Source organism: Indicator indicator, chromosome 7 (assembly GCF_027791375.1).
Source record: "Indicator indicator isolate 239-I01 chromosome 7, UM_Iind_1.1, whole genome shotgun sequence".
Taxonomy (NCBI): Eukaryota; Metazoa; Chordata; class Aves; order Piciformes; family Indicatoridae; genus Indicator; species Indicator indicator.
The window spans coordinates 33,733,702-33,758,711 of record NC_072016.1 but is presented as its reverse complement, the minus strand read 5'-3'; positions in this window follow the sequence as shown (position 1 = coordinate 33,758,711).

The following is a 25,010-nucleotide window of genomic DNA, read 5'->3' as shown; positions in this document are numbered from 1 at the left end:
TACTTCATCCAACTCTTCTTTACACGGTAGTGCTGCTAAACATTTAGCATATTTTATGTCTTCAAATAAACTTGAGAGCATGGCTTGCAATACTAAAGAAAAGGTAGCAATTTACTTCCAGACTAGATTTCACACTTGTAGTCTTTTCACAGAGCCTGACATTGTTCAGTTTACTAATTGCAAGCCCAATAAATTCTCCAAAGAACACAAAAGTCTCATGTCACATCTGTGCTGAGACTTAAATCAAGATCTAATTGCTCAAGTGGCCGTAAGTTGTGAGAGTCCAGGGTCTGATGGCATGACTGAAGTGGTGAATTTCCAATATCTAAACTAAATTGGTTTAAACCCGGAGAGTGGAGAAGGAGAAGGGTAAGGATATTGACAACCAAGTGTCTCCTAGAGCTGCTTCTTCACATTCCAATTCCTCCATCTAAACCTTTGTAGCAACAGTTTCCTTGGGACTTTCCCTCCTCTAATTGAAAAATTTGAGGTTAAAAAGCTGTTGTCTCCATTTCCTCTTGCAAATTTTTGTCAAGGAGTGTGTATTTCAAAACCATAAGCTCATAGAATAGTTTGGGTTGAAAGGGACCTTTAAAAGTCATGTAGTCCAACTCCCCTGTAGTAAGTAGGGACATCTACAAGCAGATCTGCAAGCAGGTTGCTCTGAGTCCCATACAACCTGACATGGAATGGTTCCAGAGACGGGGCATCTACCACTTTTTTGGGCAAACTGGGCCAAGGTTTCATCATCCTCAGCGTAAAAGATCTCTTTCTTCTATCAAGTCTAAATATCCCTCTTTCAGTTTAAAAACATCACCCCTTGTCCTGTCACAGAAGACCCTGCTAAAAAGTCTGTCCCCATCTCTGGCCTCAAAATTTCAGTATACTCTTTAAGACCATGAGAAGGTCTCCCTGGAGCCTTCTCCTCTCCAGGATGAACAACCCCAACTCTCTCAGCCTGTCCTCTCTGCAGAGGGCTTTCAGCCTTCCTGTCATTACTGTGGCCTCCTCTGGTCCTGCTCCAACAGGTCCATGTCTCTCCAATGCTGAGAACTCCAGAGCTGGATGCAGTGCTGCAGGTGGGGTCTCAGCAGAGTGATGTAGATGTTCATTAAAAATAGAGGGACATATTCTGTCTTCTGTGGTCATTTGATGGACACAGCCTTAGCTGACTGCAACTCCAACAGGGCTTATCAACCACTCCATGGCTGATCCAGAAACATGACAAAATTCTGCCTCTTTTGGGGACTGCTACTTGCAATGGTGTTTGCTCTTCCCATGCCTGGGAAAAAGGGACCCTGTGGTCACCTCTGAAAGCCAGACCTGGGTGTCACATCAACCATGCTCACGTCTTCTACAGACACAGCCCACAACCCGTGCTGCCCGAGCCAAGCCAGAACAGTTAAACTTGTCGCCATCTCAGAATTCGAAAGGAGGATTTAATCTTGGGTTGTCAGCTCAAATATTCCCCACAGTTTTGTGGAACAGCCTTATTTTCCCATAGGAAAAACAAAACAAAACTATGGGCCTCTAGCAAACCTTGGTAAGGAGCTATTCTGTTTGCTTTTGCAAGATTATCAACAAACCAAACTATGTAGGCTTGTCTTTAATTGTGAAACTTTTCCTACCAAGTGTTTTCCAGCTCCAGAGATGCAAGGCCACCTAAGGTGAGATGTGGGGGTTTGCAGGCTTTGTCCTTTGGATGCCATTAAGCTCTCTCTAGAGGTTTTAAGCTCACTAATTGTCACTTTTGCTGTAAATTGGCATGAGCCCAGTAGAAAACCCTCAGACATGAAGGAAAATTTCCATTGACTTAATTTGGTGGTGTCTCCATGTCAGTGACTGGATGGTTTATCAATGCAAAGGGACAAGAGAGACCAAGATGAAAAATTCTTTGTCTGTCTTTCATCACATGGCTTGTCCTAGAGCTGGGGACTGTGGTTAGACACAGAACAACCAAACAACTACTGAAGGTTGAGAAAACAAAGCTGGAAACCACACGCATGACTTTTTCCCCTCTTGTGTAGACTGGTTGAATATAAGGATAGCTCCAGTCACATGGTTGAGTTTTAAGACAAAACAGTAGATTTAGACTAGATATAAGGGTGAAATGCCTAACAATGAGGGTGGTGAGACCCTGCCCCACATTGACCAGCCAGGTTATAGATGTCCCACCCCTGGAAACATTTCAGATGAGGTTGGATGGGGCTCTGAGCAACCTGATCTACCTGCAGATGTCCCTGCTGACTGCAGGGACTAGATGACCTTTAAAGGTCCCTTCTAACCCAAACCATTCTAAGATTCTGTGTTTTGGATTGATAGGGTCCTTTAAAGATCACCCAGTCCAACTCTTCTACAATAATCAGGGACATCAACTAGATCAAGTCATGCTGGTGGAGGTAGCCTTCTCTGGGTTTTTCCTCTCTTTCATGTGAAGACTAATTCAAACAGCTCCCCACACAACCTCTGGCCCATGGTCAGACTCCAGTGCTACTGGGCTGTCCCAGCTGGACCATTGCCCCTCCTTCATGGCCAGTCCACAACCATTAGTGCTACTGAGTAGAGACAGGGGTGGCTCTTGCCTCCTGTGCTGATGGCTCTGGATGCAGAGGGAATAAACACAGCAACCATCAGAGAATCATACAGAATCCCAGCATGGTGAGGGTTGGAAGGGACCTCTGGAGATCATCTAGTCCAATCCCTCTGCTAGAGCAGTATCACCTAAAGTCACACAGAAACATGTCCAGGTGGGTTTTGAATGCCTCCAGAGAAGAACATTCCACAACCTCTCTGGGCATCCTGATCCAGTGCTTTGCCACCCTCAAAGTGAAGAATTTTACTGCCTCAGCTTCTGCTGCTAGTGGAGCACCCGTGAAAGACGTTTTCCTGCAAATATTCAGGGTATCGTGCTATAAAAGATATTTGACTCCTAATAGTGCATGTTATTACAGTAGAAATAGACAGGGAAAGACAAAAATATGGATTTCTAGGAGTTTAAAGGATTTCCATGTGACAGACCACTTTCTATTTCTACTGACAGAAGCTTTTACAACCACCTGAAGGAATTAGTGACCTTTATTTTGTACAGTCTTTATTTCTGAGCATCTGGGGCAGGAAATTGAAGGTTCTTTAACTGTGGATCTACCTAGAAGTGTTTCTGAAGAGCAGCATAACAAATACATGGTTTCCCCTGGATGGGAAGGGTGGAAGGTGGTTGCCCAGTCCAATGTCATGGTTAAATCTCTGAACAAACTGAGTACTGGAGATTCTGGTATTACATAACTGTTGAAACCTTCATTTTTTTAACACTGCTGACACTATTTTAGCATCTTAAGCCATAGTTTTGTGCTGTGTACATAGCATATACAACCATATTTCCTTTCAGAACGTGCCACTGAGTCACTGAAGTGCTGGCTTTAATTAAGATCAAGGTCAGAAATATAATTATATGTGAAAGCCCATGGAAGACAGAGAGCAAAGCTGTAGAAAGTTCAGAGTACACATGTTGATGCTGGGAGATGAGCAGCAGCTCTCTGCGGGCAGGTATTAGTTTCCATAAAAGTGTTGGAATAATCCTCAGGGCCCTTGTACTAGAGAGAAGCTGAACTTACAGTAGGAGAAAAATTTCTGATATGGGATTTGGAACCACTCACATATCACCTTCCTCAAGCTGGTGCTATCATTGTCCAGACTGGGTACCAAACATCAATACTTAAATGCCTTTATTGTTTTCCCAGAGAAGGTAATGTAAAGTAACTGAAACTTATCTTTATCAAATCTTGTCTTTATAAAAATTTATATTTTCTTTATCACAACTTAGATTTTCTTTATTGAAACTTAGGTTTTCTGTACTCAAATTTGCTTTATCTTTCTTCTGTTATCTTTATTAAAACAAGATACAAAATTACTCATATGTCTGGGAAGATTTTTTTGGCCATATTCAGAGATGAGCATATGTTAAAATAATCATCTAGGAAAAATATACCTCAGCATATCAGAAAAAGTCATTTGCTGTAAAAATCATTGTTTCTGAGAAATGTTAAGAAAATTTTGGTCCACAAACTAAATTCTCAGTGTTGATGCTGCGACCTGAAGAAATTTTCCACATCGAAAACCCTCACGTCCGATAATTAACAAAATTAAACATAAGGAAACCTCCATCCTTCTTCCATTCAGCAAAGGGCTCATATTTTTTCCCCTCGCAGATGTTACAATCAGGGTGTCAACACTTTTATTCCTTTGTCCATAAGTTGAAAATTATGGCTGCTCCATGAATTGCTAACGTGCTCAGAAGAGGCAGACCCAGCTGCAGTGCACATGAGTTCAAGCTCCTGCTCGGGCCTCATGTTTCACCATGACCTCAGTTTCCTGTGCTGAATGGGAACCAACGCGAGCAAGCACTTGTAAAACTGTTTTTGAAGAGTGAAGTTATGAAGAGGTGCTGCGGTGTCAAACATCTGTTCCATCCATTACACTCCAATAGCCGCCGTGACTCTACAGTAGGGCAAGAGCCATCAATAAATTAAAAGCCTCTGGTGGCCATGCTCTCCTGACTCTCTTGAGTCACCCTGGCTCTTGTGCCAATTTGAGACATGACATAAAGAGGGTAAATAAAAGAAGGGAAACTTTGCTGTTCTGTGACAACTCCTTGCTCCATTTGCAATAAGGGATTCTGCTTTAAGGGGGTGTTTTTAGGGTAAGCAACTTGCTGGTTGATAAGATTAATATTCCAAAGCATTCATGGTCAAAAGTGACATTTCAGCCTCTCTTAAAAAATAAGTTTGTTTGAGATTCCAGCAACTTCTTTTTTTTTTTTTTTTTAATAACTTTGCTATTAATATGATTTTTTCTTAGTTTTCAACAAAAATGTCAGCCTCTCAAAAATAGTTTTCCTTGAAATTTTGACCTCTCTTAAAAAAGTAATTTTGTTTTTCTCATCATTTTTTTGGATTTCAACAAAAATTTCAACTCTCAATTAAAAAAAAAAAAATTGCTTTCCTTACAATGTTTCTGTTTTCAACCAAAATTTCAACCTCCCTTTAAAATAACTTTGCTTTTTTCATCTTTTTTATTTGTTTGGGGGGGGGGGGTTTGTTAAATTAATAACAAGAGTAAATAAGAGACATGTACTTTTCAGACATCTGTGCAGTTTACAGATGTAAAAGTCCTGAAATTCTGTATTTATGATTTTTGGACCCAAATAGAGTTAATTACAGTAAGATAAATCCTATAGCTGCACCATATATCTCTTGTCAAAATTGGCAGGTACCTTAATTAAGGCAAAATAGACACCAGATTGGTAGGACAGTTGCTTCTTGTGACAAAATATAAATTGTATTTCTCAAACCAGAGTTCTGTTTATAGTTGGAAGGGACTGGGGGCTGGGAACTAAAATATCAACCCAGGCAGTCTGAGAAAATGTTAAGAGGCTGTGAAGTTGTTCAGCTCAGGGTTATCAGTTTGAAGATTGCTGGGATCAGTCATGTTCACCAGAAGCTGTTTCCACCTCATGGATCCACAGTGGTGGTTGTCCAAAGTGCAACCCCTCAGCCACTGGTAACCACATTGGCTCTTCTAGTGTTGTAGAATCATAGAATCATTGATTGGAAAATACCTTTAAGATCGTCATGTTCAAACATCAACCAGCACTGCCAGATCACCACTAAACCACATCCCTCATAAACACATTTACATGGCTTAGAAATCTCTCCAAGGATGGGGATTCTATCACTGCCCTGGGAAGCCTGTTCCAGGACTTTACAACCCTTTGGAGGAAGAAATTGTTCCTCATGTCCAACCTAAACCTCCCCTGGTGCTACTTGAGGCCATTTCCTCGTGTCTTGTAACTTGTTCCTTGGGAGAAAAGACCAACCCCCATCTACAGCTACAACCTCCTTTCAGGGATTTAGAGAGACAGAAAGTCTCCCTTCTGCCTCCTTTTGTCCAGGCTGAATAACTCAAATTCCCTCAGCTACTCTTCACCAGAGCTGTTCTCCAAACTCCGCCAGCTTTGTTGTCCTTCTCTGGACTCACTCCTGCACCTCAGCTTCTTCTTGAAGTGAGAGGTCCAAAACTGAACACATCAAGTTGTCCTTTCCTGTTCCTCAAAATCTTCCCTTTTCTCTTCAGTTCCCACTCAGGTAATACGAATTCATCTGAGCAAAAGCCTTGGCCTAGCCTGTTTAACTACTGGTATCATCATGCTATCTGGTTTGGTTCCTCTGTCTTTCTTTCACCTGTATATGTGGGGGAAAAAAATTACTGTGAGAAACGTAGATGTTTAGAAGCTGATCAAAACACTTCCCAGTGGTTTAGGAAGAAAAACTGAGAAGTCGTGGTTCCCTAGTGGGCATGGAATGGTTTTGGTAAAGAAAAATGAATTTTTAAGCTTTGTTAAAGACACCACAATAAATGACAAGCATGTTCAAATGAGTCAAACTGAATATTTTCCAAGGTGTTTTTCCCTCCCAGATGTGTTCTATCATTCATGTCCCTCATCCTAATTATCTCAGTTTTAATGCCATGATAATATATCCATAATACCCACGGACCCTGTGCAGCTCCATCACCTTCAGCAATACTCTCCACAGGCAGAGGAACATGCAGGGATGTTCCTTCTTGATCACAACATTGGCATCAAAATATCAGTTCTCAGATGAGTTTGCAAAGAATCCTTAACCCCTAGGAGAAACCTGGCCTCCCACCTGACTGCAAAATGCTCTGCAGAATCTTTAGCTTGTGAACAAACTTCATGCTGGAAGGAAGAGGAGTGTTCCATGGACATGTTACTAACTAGAAACCAAAATAGTGTGGAAGCTAACCCATAGGCTTCATAATGAGACATTTTGGTTGTATGCCTGCATAAGCAGGGAGAAAAACACCTTTAATTAAAGAGAGTTTGGGTTTGGTGGGCTGTGTCTCACATAACACAATAGAATCTGTTCAGAGCCAGGATGTATCTTCAGGGATCTGGTTCTGCTTGAAAAGTAATCCCTAAAAAAAATCATAAAACCAGAGATGTTTTAGGGGCTGCAGATTATGAAGCAAACAAAAAGAATCATTTTGTGAAAACATGTTTTCAAAGAGCCATCTCCTAGTTTGCTGGTGAAGATGGCCCACAAAGCAAACATTAAGTCATCAAACTTCCCCTTAAATTCATCGATTTATAGCAGATAAATATTTAATATTTGTTGTTGGAGTCTGTACCATGAGAAACAGATAACAAAAATGCTCCATTTTCCAATATATTTTAGGGCTTTCCACATCTTCCTCTGGTGAAAACTGGATCATTCCACTGACTGACTGGTTTGACTAGGAATCCTGTAAATGTAGGAGTAGATGACAAACACAAAGCAAAACACAAAAAAAAAATTCTTGGCACTTGGGGATTTGTGTTGGCCAAATGACGAGACTGAATCCCAGAATCTCTGTTTGGAGAGGATATGAAGTCATTGTTCAAATGTACACATAAACTGAATCAGGAGGGATGAGATGTAAAAAAAAAAAAAATCTACAGCGTTCAGTCTCATAAAACTATCAATTAGACAGGACTGTTTGTGTCCATTTCTGTGAATTCTTCTGTAGAACAAATGTTTTGTTTTTTAACTTCTGGGTTGACCATGCAGCTGGCATGAAAGCTGGTATGCTGCTATAAACAAGGGGCTGAGCATCTGCTTAGCAAACACTCCGTGGTTTCATTCACAGAGCAGTGATTTCAGGAGACATGGGGTTGGTTGTATGGAGTAGGTGCTTGGATCGTGAGTTTATGAATCTGCCTGCCATCTTGAAGAAGGGTGACAAAGATGATGAAGGGACTGGAACATCACTCTTATGAGGAAAGATTGAGAGAATTGTGTCTTTTTAGTCTGGAAAAGAGATGACTGAGGTGGAGATCTCATAAATGTCCATAAATCCTTAAAGGGTGGGTGTCAGGAGGGTGGGATCAATCTTTTTTCAGTGGTGATCAGTGACAGGACAAGGGGTAATGGGCACAAACTTGAATGTAAGGAGGAGGAGAAACTTCTTTAATGTAATGGTGATGGAGCACTGGAACAGGCTACCTTGTTCCTGTACCCAGAGGTGGTGGAGTCTCCATCTCTGGAGACATTCCAGACCTGCCCAGGCATGTTCTTGTGTGACCTTTTCTAAGTGATCCTGCTTTGGCAGGGGGGAGTTGGACTTGATCTCCAGAGGACCGTTCCAACCCCTGCTATTCTGTGATTCTGTGATTCCTTTTGCCATTCTTTGAAAGCAATGTTTCAAGTGTTATAAAAGTGGATTTCCTTCTTCTGGGACCACACAGCATCTCTGCTTTTGTGACACTTAATTTAGTTTAAGTTAGAGGTCTTAAAGCTGGGTGATATAAATGCAGGCTGAAGTGTGCTCTAAGTGAAGTATCCTACTACACTTTGAAAGGGACATGGCTTGTGTCTCACATTTTTTATACTGAAAAAGAAAGAGAGAAAATACAAAAATGTAAAGATTTTGTTGATTGTTCACTATCCTGTAAAATCACCAAAATGCGAAATAAAGTGAAAACCAGAAGATGTGGTTATGGAAAGCCAAAAATGGATTGGACCTCCAGAGGTGATCTAGTCTAATTCCCCCTGATGAAGCAAGACCCAGAGCTGATTGCCCAGGATCACACTGTTGAGGTGGATTTGGAATCTCTCCAGAGAAGATGACTTCACAACCTCTTTGGTCAGCCTGCTCCAGAGCTCCATCACCCACACCTACCTTTCTGGGCAGTCAAATTTTAGTTCAAATCATCCCAAATCACAGTCATTTGGGATAATATAGATCACAGTCTGCATGTCTCCTCCATCTCTACTATTTTACTGTTTCTAAGATGTGGAATATCAAAAGATGCTGCTCCCAGGCCTTTGTGGTTTGCTTCAGGTCCACAGTGGTTTGCTTGGCCTTTTTTGGTGATGCAATGTCTCTGAATTTTCCTTAAACTATGCTTTCTGCTAGGACAAATTAAAAAAAAAAAAAAACCACAAAAAACAACCTAAAGAAAACAAATATCAAACAACCCCCCTAAACGAACACAAAACAAACCAAATAAACCAGAAAACCCCAAACAAACAAAACCATAAACAACAACAACAACAAAAAACCCCTTAAACCCCAATTTCAAAGTGGATCATGGTGAAGTTCTTAATGCCACATTTTCCTCCAACACCAGCAGCACTGCTGGACCTTGTTAAGGTAAATTTACAATCGCCTGCTTCCTAAAAGCATTAAAGTCAGTGATTCCTTCTGGCTCGTTTCTCATGGTAAGCTTTATGAATGTGCTCAGAAATTTCAAACAGTAAAACAATCCAGTAAAAGAAGTTTGTGTATGTGGAGAAGTCTGTTTGTCTGAACTTTCTGATGTATCACCCTGCTCCCTAAAGCTTTCTCCTGCATAGGTAGCTGAATTTGGGATAAGGTGGAGGTTAAAGCTGATGGATAGTCAATGTTCTTTCCAATCTGGTGTGTTTCTAACACCAAATATTCAATTACATATTGTTTTCATGATCTATAGGATGTAGTCACGGGCAAATCTCAAAAGGTAGAGTGGTTTTGTTGTCTGAACTCTGCTTCTCAAAAAGAGGAAATCAGATGCTTGTCAAAAGTCAGTGTAATTTCTATACTGTGCCAAGCTGGGTTGGAAACTCATGAGAACATCCCTCCTGTGAGACTTCTGGTGCTTCCTGCTTCAGCTTGTGGTGTAAATGTCACAAGCACCTCCAGAGTTATTCATGTGGTATTTCAACACCCATGCTGCCATACTCAAACAAGACTCCATGACAGGGAGACATTCAAAAGCACAAACCACTGAAGAGGATGGAAAGAAACAGAGGTTCCTTGTGTAGGTTGTTTTATTAATTGTTTAATCTGCATTTTGCTTGAATACCTGGATATAATCTGGGTTTGAATGCTCAGTGGATACATACAATTGCAGAATCACAGAATGGTAGTGAGCTGGAAGGGACCTCTGGAGATCATCTAGTCCAACACCTCTGTTAAAACAGAAAGGGGGTCACCCTGAGCAGGTTGGCCAGGATCCCAGTGTCCAGGCGGGTTTTGAATCTCTCCAGGGAAGGAGACACCACAACCTCTCTGAGCAGCCTGTTCCAGGACTCCAGTACCCTCACAGCAGAGAAGTTTTTCCTATTTAAATCATTGTTTCAGTTTCACTTTTTCTACTTTTTTTCTTTACAAGAAACCAGGGTACGAAAGCCCCTGGACAGGGCTGCTCATGGGGCACAGCTTGGATGCCTCTCCCCAACAGCAGTAACATCTGGCAGCAAGAATGAAGTCTTACAGACTAATTCACAGCACAAGGAAAGCTAACTTCAGTGCTAACCCTTCATTCCCATGATTTTAAGACCATGGGTGGTATTTTGCACAATGGATGGTATAAAGGTTGGTGCCACAGATTCAAAAGGCAAAGCAAAACATCCCAGCTGCCACCCATGGAAAAGCAAGGGTCCCTGGCAGCCAGATGAACGGGCAGTGAAATGCAAGTTTTGCAATTTGTCAGGTTAAACAAACCTCTTAAAGTTTCCCATTCCTTGTTTGAAGTCTTGTCAAGTTATGGGAAAGCATTTCAATTAACAACTCATGGATTTTAAAATAAAAATCAATAAGGCACATATTTCTTTAAGTAACATCCAGAGTTTTTCTTCCAAAGTTAGTTTGACAGATTTCCATTAAGACTATTGGCTTAAGATGATGTGATTGTGTTTTAATATGAAGAATGAATAAAAGATATATAAACTTATATTTATATAACCCAGTGCAGTGCATTTCCCACTCCAACTTTCTTCACAGTTTAGATATAAATGAATTTGGTTCTTCAAGGAAAAACATCGTGACACAGAGACAAAATCCCCACAGCCTTTGACTCCCACCAGCTCCATTCAACAACAACAAGGAAAAATAGAGGAAGAAAATAGAGTATGGGAAAAAGAGAGAAAGACAGAAGGAAAGAAACAAAGGAAAGGAAGAAAGGAGGAAAGGAAGAAAAGAAGAAAGAAAGGAAGAAAGAAAGGAAGAAAGGAAGAAAGAAAGGAAGAAAGGAAGAAAGAAAGGAAGAAAGAAAGAAGGGAAGGAAGAAAGGAAGAAAGAAAGAAGGGAAGGAAGAAAGGAAGGAAGGAAGAAAGGAAGGAAGAAAGGAAGGAAGGAAGAAAGGAAGAAATGAAGAAAGGAAGAAAAAGAAAGGAAGAAAGAAAGAAAGGAAGAAAGGAAGAAAGGAAGAAAGGAAGAAAAGAAGAAAGGAAGGAAGAAAGAAAGGAAGAAAGGAAAGAAGGAAGGAAGGAAGAAAAGAAGAAAGGAAGGAAGAAAGAAAGGAAGAAAGGAAAGAAGGAAGGAAGGAAGGAAGGAAGGAAGGAAGGAAGAAAGAAAGAAAGAAAGAAGAAAGAAAGAAAGAAAGAAAGAAAGAAAGAAAGAAAGAAAGAAAGAAAGAAAGAAAGAAAGAAAGAAAAGAAAGAAAGAAAGAAAGAAAGAAAGAAAGAAAGAAAGAAAGAAAGAAAGAAAGAAAGAAAGAAAGAAAGAAAGAAAGAAAAAGAAAGAAAGAAAGAAAAGGAAAAGTGGTAAAAATAAACCAGAGTATCTTGATTTGCATTGGCTTCATTATTCTCTAGATAAAAAGCTACCCAAGATAAAATGAGGACTCTTAGTGCAAACTTTTAAAGAATTCACATATTTACATCAATTTTTTAAAGGTTTTATAACTAATGAACTCAGATTTCTTTTGGCATGGCATAAAATCCATTTGTACAGTTGTTAATTAAGAATGCAGCCTACGCAATTAAAATTAAGGGTAGAGACTTCATCAGATGTCCTGTGAGAACCCCAGTCGAAAAAATTATGTTAATGCTGGATGTCCTAAAAGCATTCTCTGAATGTTGGGAACACTTTCTGAGGAATTCTTTCTGTTATACAGTAAGGATTTGTTTAAAGATGAAAATTAGGAGCTTTTAATTTTGAAGCACTAGGATTTTGTTTATCACTGGCATTACTTTGTGCTTTCAAATCAGGCAGGGTCACTTAAAACTGTATTTGCATATATATATATGTGTGTGTGTGTGTGTCTATAAATGTATGTATATATAGACTGAGACATGCCCACAATCTATAATGCAAATAATGCACAAGCAGGCAAGGGAATTCCTAATGTGGATTTTAATAATTAAAGTGACAAGGGCCATTATTGGGGATATTAGGACATTTCTATGTTGAAATTATTAAAATTACATTTGAAATAATGAATGAAATGCAGACATGAAAAAAAAAAAAGGTTTGAGATAGCTAATTGCAAAGGTTGTACAGGTTGTATAGGAAAATGAAGTTTGGTGGAATTGAATGGTACTAAGGGAGCTCCCTAGAAAACAGTTTTCTCTTTAAGAAGTGATGAAGCATGATCAATATTGGGATGAGATGAGAAACTACTGGATAGAGTCCAGAGGAATCTACAAAGATGCTGAGGAAACTGGAGCACATCGGTGAGGAGGAAAGACTGAGGGACCTGGGGCTGCTGAGCCAGCAGAAGAGCAACCTGAGAGGGGATCTTCTCAATGCCCAGCAAGAGCTAAAGACCTATGTCTTGTCAGTGGTGCCCAGTGACAGGACAAGGGGCAATGGGCACAACCTTGAATCCAGTTCTTTACAGGTTTTCTCCACTTCTTTGCTGTGAGGGTGTCAGAGCCCTGGAGCAGGCTGCCCTGAGAGGTTGTGGAGTCTCCTTCTCTGGAGAGATTCCAAACCCACCTGAACATTGTGATCCTGGGCTGTGAGAGACCCTGATTTAGCAGGAGGTTTGGACTGGATGATTTCTAGAGATCCATTCTAACCCCCATCGTGGTGAGACTCTGTGACTATGAGTTTTCCCATTTTCCAGTTCAGTCTGGAAACAGCTCCTTTAATTTTGAGTGAAATGGGATTTTTCAGTGTGTGAGATACTCAAGCAGGAATAGTGATAACAAGAGCAGAGCTTGTGCAAATGAGATGATAGCAAGACAAAACAAAAAGACGTGTGATATGCTGCTATGTAATGCCACTTCCTTCACATTGGGTGCAGGGATTTCCTTTCTTCTCTGTTCCTCTCTTTCTTTTTTCTTTTCAGCATGGCTTAATGCAATAAAAATGTTTTATATTTGGAAGAGTAACAAGGGAGCTGAGGCTTAACTTTGGAAGGCAAGCCAAATTTCATAAGGATTTTAAAGTGCAGAATAAGAAGGTTTGGCTCACAGGAGAAGTCATTTCAAGCCAAAGACCTGACATGAAGAAATGTGCTAAGAAGCAAGGAGGAGACAGGTTTTGGGGAGGAAAGGGGCTGTGGTGGTGGAAACAAACCAAGCAGGAAGGAGCACAGGATGCAATGGTCATGACTCATGTTGGTGAGCAGCTGAACGCACAGGGAAGACACCAGAGGATGAGCAACCACAGAATCACAGAAACCCAGAATGCTGGGGATTAGAAGAGATCTCTGGAGAGCATCTAATCCAACTCACCTGCTAAGGCAGGGTCACTCATAGCAACTTGCCCAGGATCACAATGCCCAGGTGGGGTTGGAAGCTCTCCAAAGAAGGAGACTCCAGAGCCTCCCTGGGCAGCCTACTCCAAGACTCCAGCACCCTCACAGCAAAGGAAGTTTTCCTTTATGTTTAGGCAGAACCTCCTGGGTTCCAGTTTGTTCCCATTTCTTGCTGTCCTTTCACTAGTCACCCTTGAAAAGAGTCTGTTCCAACTCACTAAATTGTGGTCATATAAACAGTCTTTTATAAAAAAAAAGATTGAAATTAACATTTAAGGTTAATTAAGGTTGAAATGAACATTTGAAAGAATTTAAGAGCTTTTTCATGTGAAGTAGGGTAGGTTAAGGTGCTTTTCATCTTAATTCAGATGTAGTTCTCAGGTTGATGAATTTTGTAGTCTCAGCTCTGATACTTGTACCAGCGAAGCTCATGGAAAAAAAAAAAAAAAAAGAAAAAAGAAAAAAAGAAAGAAAAAAAGTAGGTTTAATCCTTGGTTTAACTAGGAGGCATTAGTAAAAAAGAAATAAAGGGTGCCCACAACTGAGTTATAGATGGCTCTTATCTTTAGAGAGGCTAGTCAACAGCTCCCAGTTAAATCATAAATAGCAAAACACTTACATTGCTTCTACCCTGGAGGTAATTTTCCCCTAATTTACATCAGGTTTACATCACTTGAACTTCTTTGCTTTCAGTGAAGCTGCTCAAGATTTCCATGCTTATGAACCAGAGCAGAATCAGGCCCCCAAATAGATGTGTATGGCCAAAGATAACATTCTGGCCACAAACCTCATTTTTGTTCTTTCCTCCACCCACAAGGCAATAAAATTACACAAGACCTGGACCTGAGAGGCCCCCAGATCCAGGCCAAAAATAAATACAAAAATACAATAAAATTTTAATGTGGGGGCCTTGTGCAATCTTTAACTAGGGCGATATTTAACTGTATGAACAAAAGATGAAACAGCAGCCAAGAAATACATTTCACCTCTAATTTCACTGAAGAACCTAGGAAGAAAGACCAAGGAGAAAGGAGGAAAAAATAATTCCATAAAATAATAGTAATACTGAAGAACTCTAAAATACCCATAAAATTACAGTACTAAATTATTACTGCCCATTTTAGATATTCTTTAAGTTTGTCAGAAGGATTTGATGAAAGGCTGTCAGGAGTTTCAAAATGAGGGAAATAAAGTGAGGCTGAAGAAAAAGAACTATTAAGAATATTAAAAGCAATGTGCCTGATCCATTTGTGCTGGTGTCTGGAAAACCAAACGAGGCACATTCTGACAGCAGCATCTCACCAACATTGAGGAGTTCCTGCAGTGGATGCAGGTTTAATTTCCCATGGGAAATTCCCCAGGAGATGGTATTGGGAGGGGTGTCTGGGTCAGTCTGTATTCCTCCTGCTCCTATGGCAGGGACTTTGCTGAGTCAATGCCTAAAGAAAGCGCAAAATTTCTCTTAGTATCAACCCAGGAATTCAAACATCATGAGAGTCTTAATCCAGCATGAAAAGCCAAATCAACACAATGAAATCCAACCCAACTCAACCAACTCATCAGAAAACAAGACAAAGCCAACCAGTCCTGCAAGGATATCTTAGTCCAAAGGTCTGCAGTTTGTCCTTCAGGCATTCCTAGCTCATCAAGAGCTGGGAAAAGTTGCATGAATTTAAGAATTTAATTCTTAATGCAGTGTGAACAACCAACCAAAATTAACTTAACCCAAGCTAACTCAACTCAATCCAACTAGACCATCAGGGAAACAGCGCAAGCCAACCAGTCTTGCAGTGACATCTTACTCCAAAGGTCTGCACAATTTGTCCTTCAGGCATTCCTACCTCATCAAGAGCTGGGAAAAACTCTGAGAATTTGAGAAAAGTAGCACTGCAGCACAAAAAAAGCCTGAGGTTCATAAGGAAAATGCAGAACTAGATCCTCTTATTTCTAATTAAGACCATACAATTTGCCACCAAATTGGAAAGGTTATTGATCTTACTAGGGCCAGCTCAGTTTCTCCAGAGGAAGGAGTGGGCAGGTCTGCTGTAATCTGCCTTCAGGAAAGTGCCCTGCAAAACTGCAATAGTCAGAGCTTGTTTCAGAAAGAAATGAAACTTCTTTTAATGTCACGATTTATAATTTATACAGCTAGATGATCTAGCCTGACTCATCCTAAGATCTTACCCTTTTTTGACCCTGTTCTTGACTCAATACAATTTTAAGCAGATATTTTTAAAAATCTCAAGCATTTGTTGATGGAAATTATTTCATTACTCTGGTCTGATAACAAGAATATTAAATATTTTTAAGTTTACACTCTTTAAAATTCCAAGCCCAGAAATTATAACAGAGAAATATATTAATATATATATTATAACAAACTTTTTATTGTGAGTGGTGGGCTTTCATTTTGGAGCTACCATGAGTTAGGACCATCTGAAGGTATTTGGACAGGAAAGGCACCCCACTGGAATTTGTATCTGATACAAAATTTACCTTTGGCTTGTGGGACCTTTCACCTGCCTGTGCCTCAGTTTCTTCAGCTTTAAAAGCTGGATAACAGACCTGACACCATCAAAAACTGCTGTGAGAGCTGGGATAGAATCGTAGAATTGTTTCAGTTGCAAAAGACTAAAGATCAGTTCAATCTTCAACCAAAGACCAAGATCAAGTTCAATCTTCAACCAAAGACCACCATGTCTATTAAACCATGTCCTCAAGTAACATGCCCACCTATTTCTTGAACATCTCCAGGGATAGTGACTTCACCACCTCCTTGGACAACCTATTTCATGAATGGTTTGGTGAGCAGTTCGATGTAGCACTAGATTCAGCCTCAGGTGATTTCCCCCACCCCCTGCCAGGATTATTAAGTAATCGATAATCCATCAGATAGAAATGTGGAAATTAAACACTAGTAGGCAAATAAGATGTTGGGGTTTTTTAACTTTCAGGATTGTTTATTTTTTATGTATAGCTTGTAATCTCCATATGGAAGTAAATGTGCTGTCAAAAGCAGAGATTGGGAAGTGAGGAATGCTAATGTTGACTATGTGCACTCCTGAAAACGATCTAGTGCAGGCGGAGCAGTCAGCAGAACGTACCATCAATTCCCCTCTAAACCATGACCTGGAGAAATCACCTTTGAGTTGACAGGGGCTTAGGCAATATTTCAGAATCTGGTCAAGATTTTACAACACCAGATACTGTTTCATTCTCCGGGCTTTTCTCTGACCAAAGAATTTTTAACTGGGGCAAACTGTCAAGTATGCAGCGGTTTTGTAAAGCAGACTGCAAGCCAAAGAAAACTGGGCTGAGAACACCACATTTATTGATAAAGGGTCTGCACAGCAATAATGAGGTGGACAAACACTAAGAAAAACTGCTGGGTTGGGGGGTGGGGGGGGGGAGAGATGGGGAAGAGGCTTTGTCAGGGCATGGCTGAGCTGATGCTGTGCAGCTTCCCAGTGAGTATCGTTTACTACAACCATAAAGTCATGCCTTGGCTTCAGAAAGCTGCTGTTGCTTTGGCATAAAAACGTAAATCAGCACAGATGTAAGTTTGCTCAAAGAGTTTTCCGAGGCTGGAGAGTTTTCTTGCTTCCTGCCAAAGCCTGTGTTGCAACCTTTGGCATGCAAGTGTTGTAAGGTTGTTTTGTTTTTTAATAAAACTTTGTGATAATCGGGAGCCAGACCTCATATTGGAGCAATCTTGTGGTGCTTCAAATTCAGTCATTCAGCAAAAGTTAGAGAATCACACAATCGTTAAGGTTGGAAAAGACCTCTAAGCTCATTAAGTTCAACTATCAACCCAACACCACCATGCCCACTAAACCATGTCTCAAAGTGCCATGTCTACACATTTTTTGAATACCTCCAGGGATGGTGACTCCACCACCTCCCTGGGCAGCCTGTAACAATGCCTGACCCCTTTCAGGAAAAAAAAATCCTACTATCCAACCTACACCTTCCCTGGTGCAATTTAAGGTCATTGCCTCTTGTCCTGTCACTTGTTCTTTGGGAGAAGAGACCAACCTCCACCTCACTCAAACCTCTTTGCAGGGAGAGTGGGAAGGTTTCCCCTCAGCCTCCTCTTCTCCAGGCTAAATAATCCCAGTTCCCTCAGCCACTCTTCGCAAGGCTTGTTCTGCAGACCCTTCACCATCTTTGTTGCCCTTCTCTGGACACATTTCTGCACCTCAATGTCCTCACTGTAGTGAGGGGCCAAAAATTTGGCTCAATATTAGAGGTTTGGCCTCACCAGTGTCTAATGCAATTATTGCTTCCATCAGTTAAATGGAATGCTCCATTTTACCTGTTTAGGAAATTTTACCTGTTATTCCTTGAGCCTCCTAAAACGACACAAATGGCTCCTAAGTTGTGAAAGAATTGTGAGCTGCAGGAATGCTAACACCAGGGCATTGCACTAGCACAGTCCTCAAAATAGTAATGTTGGGCTGCAAGGCAGATCAGAAACTCCATCTCTGCCATGGTTGATGTGGCAACTAAAAGAGCTGGGCTGATTTCTCTTCTTCCAGATATCCAGAATGAAACATCAGGAGCAATTAAAAAATTGTGGTCTTTTGTAAATTACTCCCGGAAGAAATCTTGGATATCTTTCATTGGAATCATTTCGGTCCACTGAACCATAAAGCTATTAAGAATGAACCCAAATACTGGAGAGAAAATTGAAATACAACAGTAATTAACAGTGAGAGTAGATCAGACTAGCACCCAACTGGCAGGATGAAGCCACCAGGCATTTTAATGCTGAGTTGACTACCATCAGATAGGGCACTTTTGATATCCTACTTTGTCACCTAGGAGAGACTGAGAGATGAGTTAAAGATGGAAGGATCATTGAATCATTGAGTGGTAAGGGTTAAAAGGGATTTCAGGAGATCCTTGAGTCCAACCCTGGTGACAAAAAAGGGTCACCCAGGACAGGTCACAAAGGAATGTATCCAGATGGATCTTGACAGTCTCTAGAGAAGAAAACTTCACAACCTCTTTGGGCAGCCTGCTCCAGGCCTCCAACACCCTCACAGCAAAGAAATTTCTCCTTATTTTGAGGTGGAACTTCCTGTGTTCCAGTTTGCATCCACTGCCTATCCTCCCCTCCTTCCACAGGACACCACTAAAAAGAGCCTGGCCCCTTCTTCTTGGCACTCGCCCTTCAGATATTTATAAACATTAATAAGATCTCCTATTAGATTTCTCTTTTCCAGGCTAAACAGCCTCAGGTCTCTCAGCATTTCCTCATCAGGCAGATATTCCAGTCCCTTCATCATCCTCTTAGCCTCCACTGGACACTGTCTAGTATATCTCTGTTCCTCTTGAACTGGAGAGTGCAGAACTAGACACAATCCTCCAGATGGAGTCTCACCAGGGCATAGGAGAACCTCCCTTGACCTGTTACCTACACTCTTGTTAAAGCACCCAGGATGCCATTGGCCTTCTTGGCCACAAAGGCACGTTGCTGGCTCATGGATAATTTCTTGTCCACAAGGACTACTTCTTCTCCATGGAGTTGCTTTTCAGCAGGTCAACCCCTAATTTGTACTGGTGTGTGGTGCTGTACCTCCCCAGATGGAGGACTCTACACTTATTCTTGAAGAATAAAGATCGGCTCCTAATTTTTATCTTTCTCAAAACCCTCTGTGTGAAGTGTCCATCTTGTTTACCTTAGAATAATAAGTAATAATTCTCATTTTAGAATCTTCTTCTCTCTTCCCTTATGCTAAATGTCAACAAAGGATTATAGGAAAAAATCATTGGAAATGTACTGCTATCACAAATAGAGATTTCCCTGTGGGTTCTCTAACACTTTACAGACAAATGTTAAAGATTTATTGCACATGAACATCAAACATGGTTTTACTACAGTTCTCATTTGGATCAAATTGACACATTTTACATTCATTTTAGCCTAATGAGATTCTTTCACTACACATTATATTCCAAGTGACCTCGAACATTAAATTTGTGGCATGGAACAAACCCACTGATATAACAAAGCCCTTTTCCTGCCCAACTTTTGGACTTTCAAGAAGAGAAAAGGAATGGTTTAGTAAAATCCATAAATCTTGGCCACACATTTACTAATAGGTGCTGAAGCAAAACCAACATAAGCACTGTGCAAGATTATCACATTTTGCCAAATTTTCATTTCCAGCATTCACAGTTCAGGAGGCTTTTGAGTTTTGATGACAATCTGAATATTCAACAGTTTGGGCACAACCCAATTTTTTTTCACATTTGCACCTGAAATATTAAGGAGTTTCTGCAAAATTCCTGGAAGAATTCCACCTTTGGTGGTCAGAATCATGCCCTAAAAATATTTCTTAATCCCAGCTGTTGGAATCGGACTTCTGCAAAGACATTCCCAACAGTTTCATATCATTTGCAGATGATGAAGTGATTTTTTTTTTTTTTTAATTTTTAAATAAAACTGGTCTGGAACTTAATTTATTTATTATTTTCTGCTTTGCTTATTGAAATGATTAGCAACAGAATGCAAGTTTTTAACACTGTGCTGTAATGTTGTACCAGGCAAAGGTAGCAGATGACCTTGAAAGGAGGTGAAAGGAAACTAGAAAATGTTAATTAAAATTATTAGTGCTGTTTGAGGTGCTTATCTTGTTTACTGCTAAGGTGTTGCTCCCTTCTGCATAATTAGGGGTAATTTTACTCACTTTCAAGTCTGTAATTTTAAATATCACAAAGTTTTATCTTCCAACACGAAGTCATTCATTATTGGTTCGCATGTAAGTGCTTGATGTTTTAATCAATATATGCAACTTCCACAAAGTCTGTTGGAATTTGTCAGGAGGCTTTTACACATCTTTTATAGTGCAAGGATTAGGCATGGTATATGAAGCTGCAATCCCATTTTGTAATGAAATTTCAACATAATTCTGTGTTTATGATATGAAGATATATATTTTTTTCTTTTTTTTTTCTTTACTTGATCTGTCCTTTTGCATTTCCCTTTATCCATGATTATGGGAGGACAATGATATCTGGAAAACAAACCAGAATGATGTTAAATCCATTTGAACACAAAGAGTTACTGTCAGTTAATCCTAGTAGAGACAATGCTGATTTTTTTAACTAAACTGCTTAAGAAATGAATATGTCTTGCATGCTTTCAATTTGTTTTAAATCCTAATATGCAGAGCTCTTTGCTGTTGTCTAATATTTGCATAAAATATTTAATCTTGTGCTTTAAATTAATGATATTAAAGGTCTAAATGTTTGAAAAATGTTGTTGTCAGAACAATGTAATCTTTTCTCTCCAGGCTTCTTCATATAATTGTGGTGCCCTTATCCCAATATACTTGTAACCTTCCTCTGCATTGTCCTGTGCTGAATGTTCTCTCCCAGTACTTTCTTAATTTAGAGATTTCTACATTTTTATGTATTTTTTTTTCCTCCCAGAGTGAAGAAATAGGGAGGGGAAGTTCCTCTGCTTGTGAGGACACAAGGCAGAATGAAATATTCCCCAAAACAGGCTGTGAAATGGAAGGGCATCAACAGTGGAGCTGTGGGATGCAGGAGTGGGGCAGGAGCAAGGTGGGGGAGATGGCCCTGCTCGTGGCTTACTCATCTCATATGGGCAAGGAGCATCTTTAATTTTGCCTGCTGCAATGGTTGTGATAAAAATATCGCTGCTCTTTTATCTTCAGCAGAGCAATTAAAGACATGCAGGGTACTCAAACCCCTGTAATTTTTAACCACTGGCAGGGTAGGTAGAAAGAAGCATTCCATTGCCATGAGGCTTTAATTAAACCATAAAAAAAAAATTGGAGGATGTCTTCAGGAGCACATATAAAAATAAGCAAGTAGCTTCAATTCATTTTATTTCATTTACTGAATATTGAGTAGGTTGAAAGTTTGCTGATTTAGTGTAATAACAACTTCATGCAGAAGTTGTAAAAGGAATGCAGCTTTTTGTTGTGCTTCATAGATTCATAGAATGCTTTGGGCTGGAAGTGACCTTAAAGATCATCTAGTTCCAACCCCCATACCATGGGCAGGGACACCTTCCACCAGACCAACCTGTCCTTGAACACCTCCAGAGAGGGTGCTTGTGCCCCAGAAATCAAGCATGCCTACTAGAGGGTTACACTGAAATAGTACAATCAGGTTAGTAGTTAATTAAACAGGTCAAAGCCAGCATCTGTCCTGTGGAACACAGAAGGGTAGTTGAACAGTTGTGTGGGATCATGTCATTTCCATGGGGCCATGGGCAGGCTCATCCCTCCATCACTTTTCTGGAGCAAGGTGAGAAGCCAACGTGATGAAAACACAATTCATCCTAGGGAAAGAGTTACAAAAAGGACATTGAATCAAGAAGAAGCAGATACCAATGTTGGTGCAAACATTTTTGTGGATGGAGAGAGCTTCATGGTGTTTGGTGTTCACTTGTAGTTACCTATGTAAATAAATACAGCTCGTTGTCATGTAGCTCATGTGCATGGGTCAATTTGTCACTGGAAATAATGCAGCAGCCCCTTAGCACCCCTGGGCAGTGCTGCAGAGCTGCTGCCTTACTCATGGTTCTCCCAGCAGCAACACAGGCACAGACCTCTGCAGCAAAGGAGAAAACCTGTTGTCATTTCTGGAGTGATGCTTTGGTCTGGGAGGATTAGGAGCACCACATTGACTCCTGTAATACCTCAATTACAGCTTCCTCAGCTCTGTGAGGACATTTGCCACTGCTCCAGCAGCAGGCATGGCCAGCCAGAAGCTGCTCCCCACCACCTTTAATGGCAGAGATGGAGAGATTTGGCTCAGCCACTTCCTCCAGTGAGTAGAAAGCCAAGGTGCTGGCGCTGCTGGGAAGGATTCAGTGCCAACAACTGGGCTGCTCTTGGCTCCTCTTATACTCAGTTGTTTCACTGGTGTCTGCTCAGAAGAAGCATCAGCAAGAACAGAGCAGTAGCACTGGCGGAAAAAAATGTGAATTAATTCAGCTTGGAGAAACAATAGAAGAGGAAGGCAGTAAGGCAAAGAGGCACATGAAGAATCTCAAGAGCAGAAGACAGCAATATTTCCAGGGATTTATGTGGCACTAAAAGGGATGTATTATGGCAAGTAGATGAAAGGACATATTATACTGCCATATTTGATGCATGGCCACATAATCACACTAAACTGAATTTTGAATAAGAATGGAAGAAGATTCCTGTAGTCAGTTGTAACTACAGGGAGAATTTTAATAGTAGACCTAATAAGCTGAGAAGGAGCTGCTTTCCTTAGCAGCATGAGATGGACATAGGCACTTCTGAGAAGGATGTCTATGGGAAATTTCATGACAGAAATTGTCAGAAATTCCTTTTATTTATGGTGGATTAGATGACCACCCAAACCCCAGCTGCACTTCCTGATGTGGTTATCCCAGCACTGGACCACTACTGACTCAAGAGAAGGTACAACACATTTTCTGCAGGATAGGGCTCTGGTTTTGAAGACCAAATGGAGACTGCATCCAAGGGTTTTATTTGATTCCCTTTGGGCTTCCCAACAAAATCTTCAAGCACTAGACAGAAGCACTTCATGAGTTTCACCTACATTTTTCCCAAATCCATGCCAAAATGTGAACCTTGCACGATCTACCATATATCAATCTGGATTCACTTGCAGGACTCATTGAGGCAGAGCAGAGCTTGAAAGTAACTTTTTCCAAGTCTCACATTTGTAAGAAAGCTCAAAATGTGGGGAATTTTGGGGTTGTTTGTTCCAAACATTTCAAACAGTTCCAGTGACATCTAGTGGGGAGGAAACCCCTGCAAACATCTCCAGCCTTACTGGGAAAATCCCATTACCCTCTATTTTCTTTTAACCCACTGGGCAATGGTTTCCTACTGGAAAAAAAAAAAAAAAAAAAAAAAAAAAGAGACCAAAAAACAAAAGCCTCTCAGATGTGGTTTGTGTGCCATGCACAATGATTGAAAAATAGTTTTATAGTCTGCTGAGAATTTCTCCTTTCTGGAAACATTTCATATATTAAGGATCATTTGGAATTTTCTCTGGGACATTCCACTATATCTAAAATAAACCCATGGTAGAAGGTCACAAAGTCTTAAAGAAAAAAAAAACAAAACCAGCAGCTACCAACTCCTGGAAATTTAAATTACTCAGAAAACAACAAGAAAAAATTCAGTCCAAGAGTTGCAACTCTATTAAATACAAATGTCACTAAATATGGTTAAGGGGATGTAAAATTAGCTTGCAAGCAAAGCCAGGTCATCTTTCCATCCCTCCCATCTTCCATCTTTTCTCTGCACTGTCTTCTACTCCTGCACATTTCCTGAGCTTGCTGATTAAATGAAGATAAGGTTGCAAGTGTCAGTCATGTTTGTTTCATAGAGCAAAATCTTCCTTCTATTTTACTCAGGAGGAGTAAAAGCCACTTCAGAAGCACTTCTCCCCCTTAATTCCCTTCTGTTTCCCCCCTTCTTCTCTTTGAGGCACTGTGCAGTGCCAACCATGTTACTCCTATCTAAGAAGTAGCTCAAGCTTTAGGTTTATGTGACATTTCTCCATCCAGTGAATGTTACTTCTAAACAGCCTTCCTCAATGAGTAGGTTTATCCCCAAGGTATTTGCAACAGTGTGGCACTCAGCAAACAAGAAAATTATTAATACTGGGGATGTGGAAATTCAAAGTTCAGCAAGTCAGATATAAGGTCCCAGTGTTTTGAAAGCAGAAAGATCACAGCAGAGAAAGGAATGTTTTCTCCTGATATGGAGAGGTTGTACCACTCAAGTGCCGAGTGGATTTGCACATTGGAGTAGATTTAAACCTGTACATAGTCCTTTGTTTCCTGAGATGGAATCATTTGATGTGGTTTAGACTGAGTACTAGAAAAAAATTCTTTACAATGAGAGTGGTGAGACACTGGAACAGGTTGCCCAGGGAGGCTGTGGATGCCCCTTCCCTGGAGGTGTTCAAGGCCAGGCTGGACAGGGCTTTAAGCAACCTGGTCTAGTGGAAGTTGTCCCTTCCCATAGCAAGGTGGTTTGAACTACATGATTTTTAAGGTCCCTTCCAATCCAAACCATTCTGTGATTCTATGATTTACTCTAGATGATCCTGCTCTTGAAGGGGGATTGGATCTTCAGAGGTCCCACCTTCATCATGCTGGTATTCTTTGTGACTTATTGCAACTTTTCAAATGTAATACCAGAGAGGCTAAAAAAAAAAATAGCCACATTGCCTTTGTCTAGTGGTGTGGGCACTCATATATTGACCTGACCCTAAAAGATTCAGGTCCAGAAGCATCAAAGCTTTAAAAGGCACAAACTGATTTTGAAGCTTGTCCAGCCAATTAATCTATGTGGGTTTGCAAAATTTGTCTGAAAAATTGCACAAGAACTTAGTTTCTCTCCAGTTTCCAGCCCTTACCCTTGATCCTGGCTGGAGCCTGGACCTGCACTCACAAATACATATTAAAAAAAAATTAAAATAATCATTTAGC